We start from the raw sequence: 14435 nt of genomic DNA on the forward strand, positions 1-14435 counted from the left end.
TGATGGGTTTTGAATGGAAAAAAAATTACATACTTTCTTTCAATTCATCCTGATGATCGATTAAACAAGATACCAGTGATAGTCCAATATATATATATATATTATTGAACTGTGCTGTATTTATGAGATGGTTTATGTTGCTGTAGCCAAATCCCAGTTGTAGCTGAAAATCATGCACAACTCAGTTTCCTGGTTCCCTTAGTAAGTATTAAATCTGATATTCAGTCCCATAACCATTCAGGCTTTTAGAGTCAAAGTTTGCAAAATAAGAAAAATTGGGTTTGAACTTCTCATCCATCTTTCTTAACACAACCAAGACCTACCTTACCTGGAAGTCAGGGCACAGAGGCAACCTGGGGGCTATCAGGAACCCAGTCAGGTGGACTGTTTTATTCCATTTGTCCTGAACCAACTCCCTTTATAGCTCTCTTCCCCAAATGCAGACACGGATCTTTTATTCTATCCTCTCCTCTCCGCTCCCTTGTGGGCAGGTTCTGAACTGTGTCCAGACATCCACTGTGACATCACAAAGGACGACCCAGCAGCACCGACAGGAAGATGCTGAGGAGACCCTAGTAGTACAAGTCAGAGGAAAATGAGGTTTCATACATCAGAGAATATACCCCACTGTACCGTTGGTGCCCTTAGCTCGTTCACCATCAGTTTTACTGTATTACTCTGAACTTGGAGCCTTTTCCTTTAGCTGGCAGCATATTTTTTAGCCAGCTGAGCCATGCCCAAATTGTTTTCACGCCAAGCACTTTCCTAAGCCATGAATCCTGACTTAAATGTAGAACTCTTACCGTCAGTGTGGTGTAATAACGAGAAGGTCAGCCTGGGATCTAGAGACCCAGGTTCGAAGCCTCACTCTGCCAAAGACGTTTGCTGGGCAGCCAGCCACACCCTCTCAGCCTAACCTACCTCACAGAGCTGTTATGAGGATAAAATGGAGGAGGAGGAGGAGGAATCATAGAATGTTAAGAGTTGGAAGGGACCTTGCAGGTCATCTAGTCCAACCCCCTGCCCTCTGCAGGAGCACAGCTGAAAGAGAGCCCTACATACCTACAACATACCAGAAAGATGGTCGTCCAGCCTCTGCTTGAAAACGTCCAGCGAAGGAGCCTCCACCACCTCCCGAGGCAGACTGTTCCACTGCTCAACCACTCTGACAGTCAGGAAGTTTCTCCAGATATTTAGCCGGTAACGACTCCCTTGTAATTTCCACCCATTAGATCTAGTCTTGCAATCCGGAGCAAGAGAGGATAGATCTGCTCCACCTTCTACATGACAGCCCTTCAGATACTTGAAGACTGCAATCATGTATCCTCTAAGCCTTCTCTTTCCCAGGTCAAACATACCCCTTTCAGCCTTTCCTCGTAAGACCTGGATTCCAACCCTCTCACCGTCCTGGTTGCCCTCTTCTGGACACGCTCGAGCTTGTCCTTCCTAAAATGTGGTGCCCAAAACTGGACACAGGACTCCAGGTGAGGCCTGACCACAGCAGAATAGAACAGCGGAACTACCACCTCCCGTGATCTGGACACAATGCTTCTTCTGTTAACGCATCCCAAGATTGCATTAGCTTTCTTCACAGCCACATCGCACTGCAGGCTCATGTTTAGCTTGTGATCCACCAGAACACCCAGATCCCTTTCACATGTGCTGCTGTCAAGCCAAGTCCCTCCCATTCTATATCTGTGCCTTTGATTTTTTGTACCTAAGTGTAGGACTTTGCACTTCTCTCTATTGAAATTCATTTTATTTGTCTCAGCCCACTGTTCCAGCCTACCTAGATCATTTTGATTCCTGACTCTGTCTTCTTCAGAATTAGCAATCCCACCCAGCTTCGTGTCATCTGCAAATTTGATAAGCATCCCCTCTATGTCTTCTTCCAGGTCATTTATAAAAACATTGAACGACACTGGGCCTAGGACTGAGCCCTGTGGCACTCCACTCGAGACTTCCCTCCACGTAGATGCAGAGCCATTTACAAGCCACTTGTTGGGTACGATTTTTCAACCAACCATGAATCCATCCAATGGTTTCACCATCCATCCCACACCTAACCAGCGTATCCCTCAAGGATATCATGAGAAACTTTGTCAGATGCTTTACTGAAATCTAGATACACTATGCCCACAGCATTGCCAGAGTCAACCATTTTGGTAACTCTGTCAAAAAAGGAGATAAGGTTGGTCTGGCATGACTTATTCTTGATAAACCCATGCTGGCTATGACCAATTAACTCATTCCGTTCAAGGTGCTCACAGACCGAGCGTTTAACAATCTGCTCTAGAATTTTCCCAGGTATTGATGTCAAACTGACAGGCCTGTAATTTCCCGGGTCCGTCTTTTTTCCCTTCTTGAAGATAGGGACAACATTTGCTCTTTTCCAGTCTTCCGGCACAACACCAGGACTCCAGGACATCTCAAAGATTAGATGCAAGCCATCCGGCCCTGGCGATTTGGAGGAGAAGGAGATTGGATTTATACCCCGCCCTTCACTTGGAGTCTCAGAGCGGCTTACAAACTCCTTTCCCTTCCCCTCCTCCCCACCACAGACACCCTGTGAGGCAGGCGGGGCTGAGAACAATGTAGGCCACTTTGAAAGGCCAGATACAAAAGAAGTAAACAACCGTTTCAATCATGAGCATCAGCAAGATCTGCTGCACTCTAAATTAGCAGGACAGAACCTTGGTCAGTTCCACAAAGACCGTCCGTGTCACACCCCAGAACAACTCCTTCTCTCTGTTGAGCAGCAAGAGGAGCGGATCTGGCCACGTCACACAGCACTCAATGTCTTTATCTCCAAAATCGGTGGAGGGCCCATTCCCAATGGAAAGATTCTACACGGATCAGATGTACCCGAAGGCAATTCCCATCCAATAAATTGCAGCTTCTCCCTCAAACTGTCCCTATAAACTTACTGGACACCCACTTCTCCCGCTCACTCGTGGGTGCCCAGCTTCCAGAAATTGATTCTTTACTTGGGGGGGGGGGGGAGAGATCCTAGTTGCCTCCAATTCTGCTTTCAAGACCAACCTGTCATGGGAGGCCAACCCCCTCGTTCGTTTCACCTGGATGCGCGTTTATGAGAAACCGTGTTAATTGCGGCAAAGCAGCTCTCTGCCCAGCCTGATCACGTGCAGCAGCCACTCGTGGCCAACAGGCTATCAGTAATTCCAAATACACGGGACACAAACCCTGCACACGCCGGCCCACCTCCAGTCTCAGGCCCACCTTCTGTGTGCAGTTGGAGCTCCAACTCTTGGAGACGGAACACAAAAAGAGAGTCTGTCTCCAGGGTGGGATGGGCTGGGTAGATGGGAAGCCCTGAGCACCAGTGGGCCTGCTGTGGTTCTAGTCATTCCTTCAAAGAAGTGGGAAATTGGCTGTAAAGTCCCTGAGAATTATTAAAACAGTTGGTATACACCATTCTCTTACACTGTAATTCGGGAAGACGGTAATATTTTACATCCAGCTGAGTAGGAGCATTATTCTGTGACCTGTCCATTGTGCTTCTGACAGCTTAAACATTTTAATCCTCCTGAGAAGAATAAACCTATTTCGTTCTTTTTAATCTTGAACTCAAGAGTCTCAGTATCCAGACAGAAAAACAGACATTTACCTCACGCCGGGGAAGCCACGATCCTCTCAAGACCAAACTTTACATGCCCTCACACAGAATGCCACCCCTCAGAAGAGGGAGAAGGCCTGGCGGCACACGCCTGAACTCCCGTGAAATCAGAGGAGGCTGTCAAAAGAGGTAAAAAAGGCTCACACGTAATCCTCAAGTTTAGGGGACAACTGATAAGAGATTTACGGTTTTAAAAGTAAAGTGTTGCCGCTTTGAGGGCACGCCTGTGTCTCCCTGTGCCTCTGCATTCCACTTGGGAGCAATAAATAAAATACTAGAAAATATTGCGTGTTGCCAGGGCACTCTTCTCGCAAGAAGAGAGAAAGCTGGCAAAGTTAGCTAGAGCCCTCCTCTCCGTTCAGGGAAGAGGGAGGCAGGCTTTCAAGTGCAATGCCTCTGGGCTGTGTGGTTGTTGAGTGTGACCCACACGAAGAGCCAGGGCAGCACAGTCTGGGAGACCCGGGCTCAGACCCCTCCCCCCTCAAGGAAGCTACCTGGGCGACTTTGTGTGTGACAGCCACACACAACCACTGCAACTTGCTGTAAAGTCTCTGAGAACTATCAAAACAATTTGTATACACCGATTGGCAAGGATAAAATGGAGGCGAGAAGAACCATGTAAGCTGCTCTGGGCCTCCCACTGAGGGGAAAGGTGGGGTATAAATGACACGCACAAAATAAAAACAAGGCTTCCCCCACCCCCAGCCTCCTGGACACACACACACATTTCCCTTCATCTGAAGTGTCAGAAGGGGGCTCATTTCTCCCACCATCGGAGCTGCAACACTGCGGAGCGGCTCAACAAGGCACTGGTCTTCTACCACATGTTCCACCAGCAACCAGGGCTGGGATTTCAGACAGGGTGGCCTGTTTTCTGTGGAATTAAGTGATCCTGGCCCCTCCCCAAGCACCAATGCCCCCCTCAACCGGGGTTCAGCATTTTAACTTCTGTGCGGCAATATTTTATTCACTACAGTTTCAGCTGGCCTGCCAGGGCTAGATCTCTAGTTTGATGGGCAAGCAACAGTGAGAAGGAAGACAGACCCATGGAATATATGGCCACTGCAGGCCACAGTTCTGGGAGTCCCGTGAGAAGATGGTCCCAGCTAAGGGCATGTTTGACCTCGGTGTCAGCCACGGATTCACCACCCCACCTCTCCCTCCATTGGAGACAGCTGGAGAAGAAAAGTAGCCCAATTACATTACACGGGTATTGATTTAATGCAATGTCGCATGGCAGTTAAGGCTAACCAGGCTTCCAACTCTGGTTGAGGAAGAGTCCTGGTTAGCGTAAACAGCAGACGACATCCAGGCCACTGTAATACTCAACCACAGTTAAATGAGAAAGTGACACATTCATACCTGATTGGATAGGTCACGGGCTGGAGGAGAAAGTCATTATAACGTTGACCAGATCTGCACCAAACCCAACTTTCCTCAAAGTTCTCACACCGAGAACTCAAAACCTTCCCTCTATAGGCACTTCCCCACCCCCAAGTCAAGATGCTATACTAGCAACTAGGATGTAGGGAAGTATTGTTGTTAGTACTTCTACAATCATTTGAACAAGTGAATTGCAGAACCTACCAATCAAGGACAATTACGAACGCTAAACCTTAGAAAGCCACCAAGCTCTGCAATTTTCTCTCTACTACAAGTCACATGTCTAAAAGCCAACACAGCTGCGTGAAGCAAAATGTAATGTTTCCAACTGAAGAATAAAGTGCTACCTTTTACTCATCAGCAGCTTTAGTCAGTCCCAGATTTCTGCAAAGCAGACATTTTAGACTACTTTAAACCCCTCTTCCCATCGTCATTTGGGCAAAATGGTTTTCAGCTTAGGCTAAACTAGAAGAGCTGCTTAAAGACAGCTCCATCAGTCAAGGCATGGGAAATATCTTGTTCTTCCCAATAGTATATTCCTTTTTTGGATTTAGATTCGTATTAGCAATGCAACTGCCATTAGCTAAGTCAATAACACCCCAACCCCATAACAAAGTTTGAGCCAAACCTTGTTTTGCTGCTTCAGGCCAACGAGGATACCCGACCTGAATCTAACCCCAATCCCATGCGTGTTTAAGAAAGACGTACCGCACATTTCAATGGGCGGAACTAAGCATGCATCAGACGGCAGCCCAAGACATTTAGTAGAAACCCGAAGTCACTCAGTACAGAACTAAGCAGCTGGCAACCCACCGGACTTGCTCCGTCACACCAGGGCATTTCAGGAATGTATCCGGGCACCAAACTGACACTGTGCTGCAAACAGCTCGAAAGCAAACACTCCAAGCACGGGAAATGAGGCATCCGTCAAATGTTTCCACACTGGCCAAACACAGAATGCACTTAAGGCCTGAATAGTATTGGGCACTCAAACCTGGATCCTGAAGGTTTCTCAAGACCCTTGGGGCCAATCCACAAGCTGTTAGGCCTGAAGCTATGATCTGGCTGGCGCTTGTACTTGCACATTAAGGTCTGCTTAGCTAAGCATAGTATTTGGACCTGAATAGTAATTATTTGCACAACTCCCTCCCCTTCACAATTCCAGCAAAAGTCTGTCCACTGGACTCACGGGTTATAGTTATGTCCCTGATCCAGCTCAAGTTTATCTTGGCTCAGCCCTACTGAAACCAGCGCTACAAACACAACTAACGTTGGGCTGATCCCTTCCAGTGGGAGTCTTCTGGTAGGCTGGGGAATATACCTGTGTTATTCATTTATCTAATCAAAGTACTTCAGCCAATGCATAACACTAGCCATTGTGACTCATAAAAATCCTCCTCGACATCACCTGATACTTAAGTGGCCTCAGTATTTAAAGAGACATAAAATGCCGTCCATCTATAATTCACAAAACAGTCCCCATCTCTTTGTATTTCCCTGCTTCTTTATTCTTGGGAAAGGAAGTAACTTATGTCATTCTCTTGGGGGAGGGGGGTTAGATTAAAACACAGAGCAGACAAGTTTACTCTTTGCTTTTGCCTCATGTGTTTGTGAGCCAGAGCATGGCCCAGAGTTTCTTCACAATGTGACGCTACACGGAGAAAGCAGGACCTCCCTTTTCTTCACAACCACGCTTATGTCCCTTTACTGAATACATCAAGTCAGCAGGCATTGATGATTTTGCTAAAGAGGGGGGGGAAGACAATGCCTCTGTGTAAGAGCAAGCAGCAGGATGGCAATTATTGATTCAGATGATTTGTCAAGAAAAAAAATTATTTCGCCCACTCAAAGCGGGATTTTTGAGCTCATCTTTTTCCCAAGAGCATAAAGACGCTCTCTGGTTCTTTACAAGCAAAAACGCCTCAGAGGCCAGATGCGGAGAATGAACAAGTGATGATTCAGAAGCACTGGCCACACTTCTGCACAAGGCAAAGGACCCAGCCAGCCAGCCACCCACAGGGCGGCAGGCAGGGCAGGGAACGGGGTAGTGGCATTTCTTAAAAACAGGCCTCTGTTTAGGAGGGTGGAGGCTTCCGATTCAGCACTTCCCTCGTGGCCAGTGTTCTTGGCCAGCCCTCCGCGCCGCTCTTCATCCAACAGCAAAGCCAAGGCCCCCCCTCCTCCACCCCCACCCCCCAAATACACACAGGCCCAGGAATGAGGCATCTCAAAGACACTGAACACGACTGGCTTGAGACAGCAGCACACGAATCTTTTCAAATTGCTCTTCTGCTCCAGATGAGTAGACCAGCCTTTGCCTCAGAACCAGAGAGTGCTCCGTACCTCCCCTGCTCAGCTGCCATGTCTGCCCCTCAGTCTTCAGGAAATGCAACAGGAGATGCCATCCCAGAAAGCTCCAGCCAGACGCCAGTCAGTGAGGGCCTGGCGTCCAACAGCTCTGCCCCCAACCAGTTGGTCTTTGATTACAAGACCCCGTCAAGAACAAAAGGGACCGGTGGGCAGCTGGTGGAGGAAGGGCAGCAAGAACAGAAACTAACGTCGAGGAAGGCCTTGCAAACAAGTCACTAATGATTTAGTGCTTTAATGTCTCCTGCTCCCAAGATGTTAATGCCACCCGGTCCACCACATCTTAGCAACCATCACCAGATTTAACACTCATGCGTAGACATGAAGCTGCCTTCCACTGAATCTCAGACCACTGGTCCATCAAAATCAGCACTGTCTGCTCAGAGGGGCAGTGGCTCGCCAGGATTTCCAGTGTGGAGGTCTTTCACATCACCTATTACCTTAGCCTTTTAAGGGGAGATGCTCAGGACTGGACCTTCTCCATGCCACACAGGTGGCTCCACCACTGAGCCCATGCCCCTCCACATCACAACTCCAATTTCTACCGAGCCAACCCAGCTAGTCATTTGTTTTAAAAGATCCAAGAATTCTATTTATACCATGCAGAGTTATTGATGGAGCACAATTCCCTGAGAGTCATGGCATTTGTTTGTACCACAGTGTGCAACTCCCAGCCAAAAGGTTGTGGGTGTTATATTCATCTTTGCACACCATATAAACCAATAATTCCCCCCCACACACAGTAATCCTAAATTTCTCTTTTGACATAGTCTAGATTAAGATAAAATCTGAATCTAATACTAGAATTAAAAAGCAAGGCCTGTCTCTTAAAAAGAAATCTATGGCGTTCTTATTACCAAACATACAAGTCAAAGGGTGTTTTCTGTAGAAAAAGGGTCTACAATCAACCATTCTAACAGTGCAGTACAAAAAAAAGTTACACATTTCTAAACTCAGTGACTTCACTGTCACCATGACATAAAACATCGTTTTCATGACTGCACTTTAGATACCGGGGAATCGGAGGACACTGTCAAGACACCCTGGGATTTTGGTCCTTGGATGTCGCAGACGGCAGCAACCCAAGTCACCTACTGGGTGTTCTCCTGCTTGACATCTAACTCTAAGATCTTAGATTTGCTCAGCTCTCAATGATTCGGCTTACAAAAACAAAAGTACTTCTCCACCTCACACACACTGTTCTGCCCAGGAGCTACTAGCTCTGACTTCTGGCCAAGTTCTTGCTCCTTTGATCCGGGTCCGTATGGTTGTGGGTACCAAGAGAGATGAACAAACATCCATGTTTTGAAACACGCTTTGTGTTATGTGAACATCAACCGCCAGTAACTGTCCCAAAGTGAGTCATTTTCTTCAAAAAAATAAAAAATGAACAGCCGTGTTACCTAACAAGCACACTGTCCTTTTCTGCAACTGGAGAAACAGATAAGTACTTAAGAAATTATGATTCTAGATAGTAATAAAATCAGCATGCTCAACTGATGCAACCATTGGACATTGAGGTTCAGGTCTGGAAATGTCATGTCTGAAGCATGGAGAGTCTCACTCACGCAGGCTCTGGCAACCGACCGCCACTCACGCTCAGACCCTGTCACATGCGAAGGGAACGCTGGCCTACTTTACAAGGCTCCAAGGATTTCTGAAACCCATGAAACAGACTGGTCACTCAGAATAAGTAATCATTCCAGGGAAAGTTTTCTGTTGCAAGGTCAGTATACTGTACAATTCCACCCCCTACTCCCTTCCCAGAGCTATTTACATTGCCTGTTTTTATTATGGCTCATTAAGCAGCAAAAAAGCATACATGCCGAATCCAAGGCTGTTTACCACCCTGAACAGGATCTATTTCAAAATAAAGCGCTTGCAACACAGTTAAAAAAAGCCATATTATGATCTTGACAAAACTTTAGGCTAGGTTAAAGTTTTTCCTTACTAATAATTTATAAAGTCGCACAAGTATGATACAGAGATGGTTCAGTTTAAAGCAAGATATGCACTTGATGTAGATAACAAAATGTATTATGCAAGAAAAAAAAATACTGAATAGGTGCGATAAAACAGAGCAAAAGATTAACACTGACAATTTATTGTGTAGGACTGGCCCACTGACTGAAGTCTAAAAGGACCAACCGCTAATTAAAACTCAACGCTGGTTCAGAGAGAAAGGCTAGTTAATTAAACCGTGAGCTACACATTTATAGTGCTACCCCTTACGTCTGGAAACGCCCACAGTTGTCTTCAAGAGTGATTTGGATTTAGTTTGCTTCATGAGGTTTATATAGCCACACTTTCACCTGATGAACTATCATATATATATCAGATATGAACTATCATATATAAACTATTAGGAAATGCACCATCGGAATCCTCGGGGGAAGGAGTTCCAGGCGGCTCAGAAAGTTCACACACTACCTTGTGAGTTCACAATGAAAGTACTGCAATGAAGGTATTGTGAGTACACCTAACGAAAGTATCACATCTTTGACCAGGGAGAGGGAATACATTTTATCAGTTTATTCATTACAACTCTTATACCCAGACAAATAAAGAGCTGTGACCATTGTACAGCTAGCACCAGTATCCTTACGTATGAATCGCCTGTATATATGATTGGTGGATAGGTCTATTAGTGGCTACTAGCCATGGTGACTAAGGAGAACCTCCACATACAGAGGCAGTCAACCTCTGAATCCCAGTGCCAGGAGACAACATTAGGGTCAGGCTTTTCTATCTACATCCTGTTGTTGGTCTTCCAGAGGAACTGGTTGGCCCCTGTCTGAGACGGGAGGCTGGACTAGATGGACCCTCGCTGGTCTGATCCAGCAGGGCTCTTCTGGTGTTCTTCTCAGGGGAAGGCCTCGGCCTCTCTGCCCTGTTGCTGGCCCTCCAGAGGAACTGGCTGGCCCCTGTGTGAGACGGGATGCTGGACTAGATGGACCCTCCCTGGTCTGACCCAGCAGGGCTCTTCTGGTATCCTTATCAGGGGAAGGCCTCGGCCTCTCTGCCCTGCTGTTGGCCCTGCAGAGGAACTGGCTGGCCCCTGTGTGAGACGGGATGCTGGACTAGATGGACCCTCCCTGGTCTGATCCAGCAGGGCTCTTCTGGTGTCCTTCTCAGGGGAAGGCCTCGACCTCTCTGCCCTGTTGTTGGCCCTCCAGAGGAACTGGTTGGCCCCTGTGTGAGATGGGAGGCTGGACTGGAGGGACCCTCGCTGGTCTGATCCAGCAGGGCTCTTCTGGTGTCCTTATCAGGGGAAGGCCTCGGCCTCTCTGCCCTGCTGTTGGCCCTGCAGAGGAACTGGCTGGCCCCTGTGTGAGACGGGATGCTGGACTAGATGGACCCTCCCTGGTCTGATCCAGCAGGGCTCTTCTGGTGTCCTTCTCAGGGGAAGGCCTCGACCTCTCTGCCCTGTTGTTGGCCCTCCAGAGGAACTGGTTGGCCCCTGTGTGAGACGGGAGGCTGGACTGGAGGGACCCTCGCTGGTCTGATCCAGCAGGGCTCTTCTGAGGTTCTTCTCAGGGGAAGGCCTCAGCCTCTCTGCCCTGTTGTTGGCCCTCCAGGGGAACTGGTTGGCAACTGTGTGAGACGGGATGCTGGACTAGATGGACCCTCGCTGGTCTGATCCAGCAGGGCTCTCCTGATGTTATCACAGAAAGGCATCAGCCTCCATGTCCTGTTGTTGGCTGTCCAGAGGAACTGATTGGCCACAGTTTGAGACAGGAGGCTGGACTAGATGGACCCTCACTGGTCTGATCCAGCAGGGCTCTTCTGAGGTTCTTCTCAGGGGAAGGCCTCAGCCTCTCTGCCCTGTTGTTGGCCCTCCAGGGGAACTGGTTGGCCACTGTGTGAGACACGATGCTGGACTACATGGACCCTCACTGGTCTGATCCAGCAGGGCTCTTCTGATGTTCTTATCCCTAGATGTGTACTTTCCTTTTAAATAAAAAACAGGTATCGCTTATACTGGGGGCAAGTAGGTACAGCTGCTGGTCCCATTTTTAAGATTCTGCAACAAAGATGTTACAGACGACAGCCGCTGCAAGAGATCAGCGTTTGAGCTCTGCCAAAGGCCTTTGGACACAACACATACTGTCATGCCTCCTTGTTACCTGGCCACCAGTGTTCCCTCTAAGCTGAGTTAGTGTGAGCTAGCTCACAGTTTTTGAGACTCTGGCTCACACATTTTTGTCTTAGCTCAGGAAGGAGGGCTCCAGAGCAAACTCATTTATGCAACAGTCAAATCGCTGGCTCGCAACTTGAATAGCTCACAAAGTAGAATTTTTGCTCACAAGACTCCACAGCTTAGAGGGAACATTGCTGGCCACACGTTTTTGTTACTGAGCCAGTGTGGTGGAGAGTACTGGACTAGGATCTGAGACATCCAGGTTCCAATCCTCACTTTGCCAGGGAAGTTCGCAGGGTGAAGCTGGCCCAGCTACACAGACTCAGTGGAACCTACTTCACAGGGCCGTTGTGTGGATGAAACAGAGCAGAGAAGACTATGGGTCCTCAGTGGGGACACAACGGTGCATCCAAGAGGTAAATAAACTGGTCAAAGGTACAACCACACCCAGCGGGTAGCTAAGGACTGTCATATGCAGCACCCTGGCTCCTTCCAGAGAAAGGTCGAAGCTACTCAGCTTTGGTGACCACTCTGGCTGTCAGAGACACACACACACACCCTCCTCTCTTTTGCTGTTTTTAGCAACTCCCAAGGTTTGTTTGGGCAACGCTGGATAACAAACTGATGCTCCCCTGGCCTGAAAGGAAATGAAAGGACACGACAAGGTCCTCAGTGGCGATGAAACCAAGGCAGACTATATAGAGGAAGACAGATAATGGCCTTTTTCACATGAGCCAGTAAGCACAGCAACAGAGAACAGGAAGCCTCACTCTCTGACCTCAGGTTTCGGACTACTGAGCTGGGAGAATACTGGGTTTATTAACTTTTCTAGCCAGAATGCAAAATGGTCTACTGACGTGTGTACTGGGATAAGAACTGGCCTCTATACCCCTACTAAGAACAATGCAAATAGACATGCTCTTCATATAGATTCAGGTGGATCATCGTGTTGAACCGAAGCAATAAAACAATGTCTGAGTCCAGGGGCACCTGTAAGACCAACAAAGTTTTCTTCTGAGTATAAGCTTTTGTGTGCGTGAATACTGTGCTCTTCATGGGACAGTCACAACCATTACTTAACTGATTTCTGAAGAGGCCAATACAGAAATATAACACTAGCCTGGGGGGGGGGGGTAGGGTTGACAGCTCTGGGCTGGGAAATCCGAGGAGATTTGGGAGGGGAGCCCGGAGAAGCAAGGGACCCCAGTGGGGTACAGTGCCATAGAGTCCACCCTCCAAAACAGCCATTTTCTCTAGGGGGAATGATCTCCCTAGACCGGAGGTTAGCTGTAATTCCAGGATATCTCCAGGCCCCAACTGGAGGTTGGCAATTCTAGGTCGGAAAGCAGATCTGCTCAGGTAATAAAACTTGCTCTTACGCATTAAGCTTTTTCTCAGAAAGTCCGAACTCTAGTTCAGCATCTGTTTCTGGCATGAAGCGCTTTGGTTGCACTTCACGGGAAGCTCTTATGTTCCCAAACAGAAACGAAGCCCAGCTTCCTGCGACTGCGCGGGCTCACACCTGGCCCCTTTTTTTCTCCCACTTCTTCCCCTCCATCTGTCATAACACCGACTGCAGGCTCTCTGGGGGAGCCACAGTCACGGGACACACACAGTCTGTCAGGGGCCCATCTACCTGGACTAAGAGTCTTCCGGAGCCTTCCGGAGCCCCTTCGGAATTCTGACACACCACAGAGGGGGCAACCGCAAAATGGCTGCCGCGGGAGGTGGAGCCGGCCATACGGGAGAAGCCCAGGTGTGGGGGAGAAGAGAGGTCATTCAGAAACACACTGAGACAAGAGGGCTGAAAGAGAATGCCACCAACATAGGAACAGCGGTATTTTAATCTCCAAAGCCAGTAACATCTCCAGTGGCCAATGAGGAGTCCTACTGGTCAAAAGCCCAATACGGCCCACCACTTTCTAAAAACACCCAGGGGGCACCAGAAGAAGTGTTGGTGGACACCCATGTGCACCATGTTGGGGTCCCCTGGTCTCTGGACAATGTAATTGTTAAGTCGTGAGCTTAACAAAGAGTCGGAGAGTGATTTCAGCAAGAATGCGGCTTTTATTCTTCAACTTCAATACTTCTCCAACACGGTACAACATCAGTCAGCCAGAACAGCTTTAACATAGCAGCTGCTCTGTATTTAAACATTCCTGGCTAATGTAGCCACGCCTACTGTACAAATTACCAACCAATGAGGTTGAAGACATAACGTCCAATCACAAGCGTTCCCGCTCCATGAAGTGATTGGATGACTCTTCCTGGGCTAGTATTCCTATTGGTTACATTAGGATCCTAGCCCAGGCCGAAGCTTAACATTATAAGTCAATGGGATGTTTCCCTTACATACATTCATGCATTCAGGTTCGTCTGAATACATAACAGTAATAAAAAACCATCCTCATCACTCGATATGGGATCCTTCTTCCGGGGACGTGCCAAAGAAAGAAAGAACCTGGCTTATGGTTCAAATTCACCATGTTTTTTTGCAAACAGGATCTGAGATAAATGCCGGAAGCCCTTTTATGGCTAACACGTTCATATCAACCCTGATGGGTTCCAAGACAGCAGGCAGAACTTTAACAGGGTAGGTAAACAGGGAAACTTCATAGAAGGGATGCTCAGAAATAGTAAGTGGGTTTTCAAGGGAGAGTCGGAGAGTTTTAACTGGGCCCTTTTGTGCTTTCCACTCTAGTCGTAACGGCCACACGAGACCCTGGGTTGGGACACTGGTTCCAGGCTCATCTTTACAGGGTGCTCCTCACCCGGTCAGTTATAAATGATGTTTCTACTTTGAGGCTCAATCTGGACGTGTTTAGACGGGCCATTTGAGCCGGTATACGTGCCGGTTAGAAATTGACTATTTACGTGCGATCACACAGCCAACATCTGCCTCCCGTC

This window comes from Gekko japonicus, unplaced genomic scaffold (genome assembly GCF_001447785.1).
Source record: "Gekko japonicus isolate JY-2015 unplaced genomic scaffold, Gekko_japonicus_V1.1 scaffold502, whole genome shotgun sequence".
Classification (NCBI taxonomy): domain Eukaryota; kingdom Metazoa; phylum Chordata; class Lepidosauria; order Squamata; family Gekkonidae; genus Gekko; species Gekko japonicus.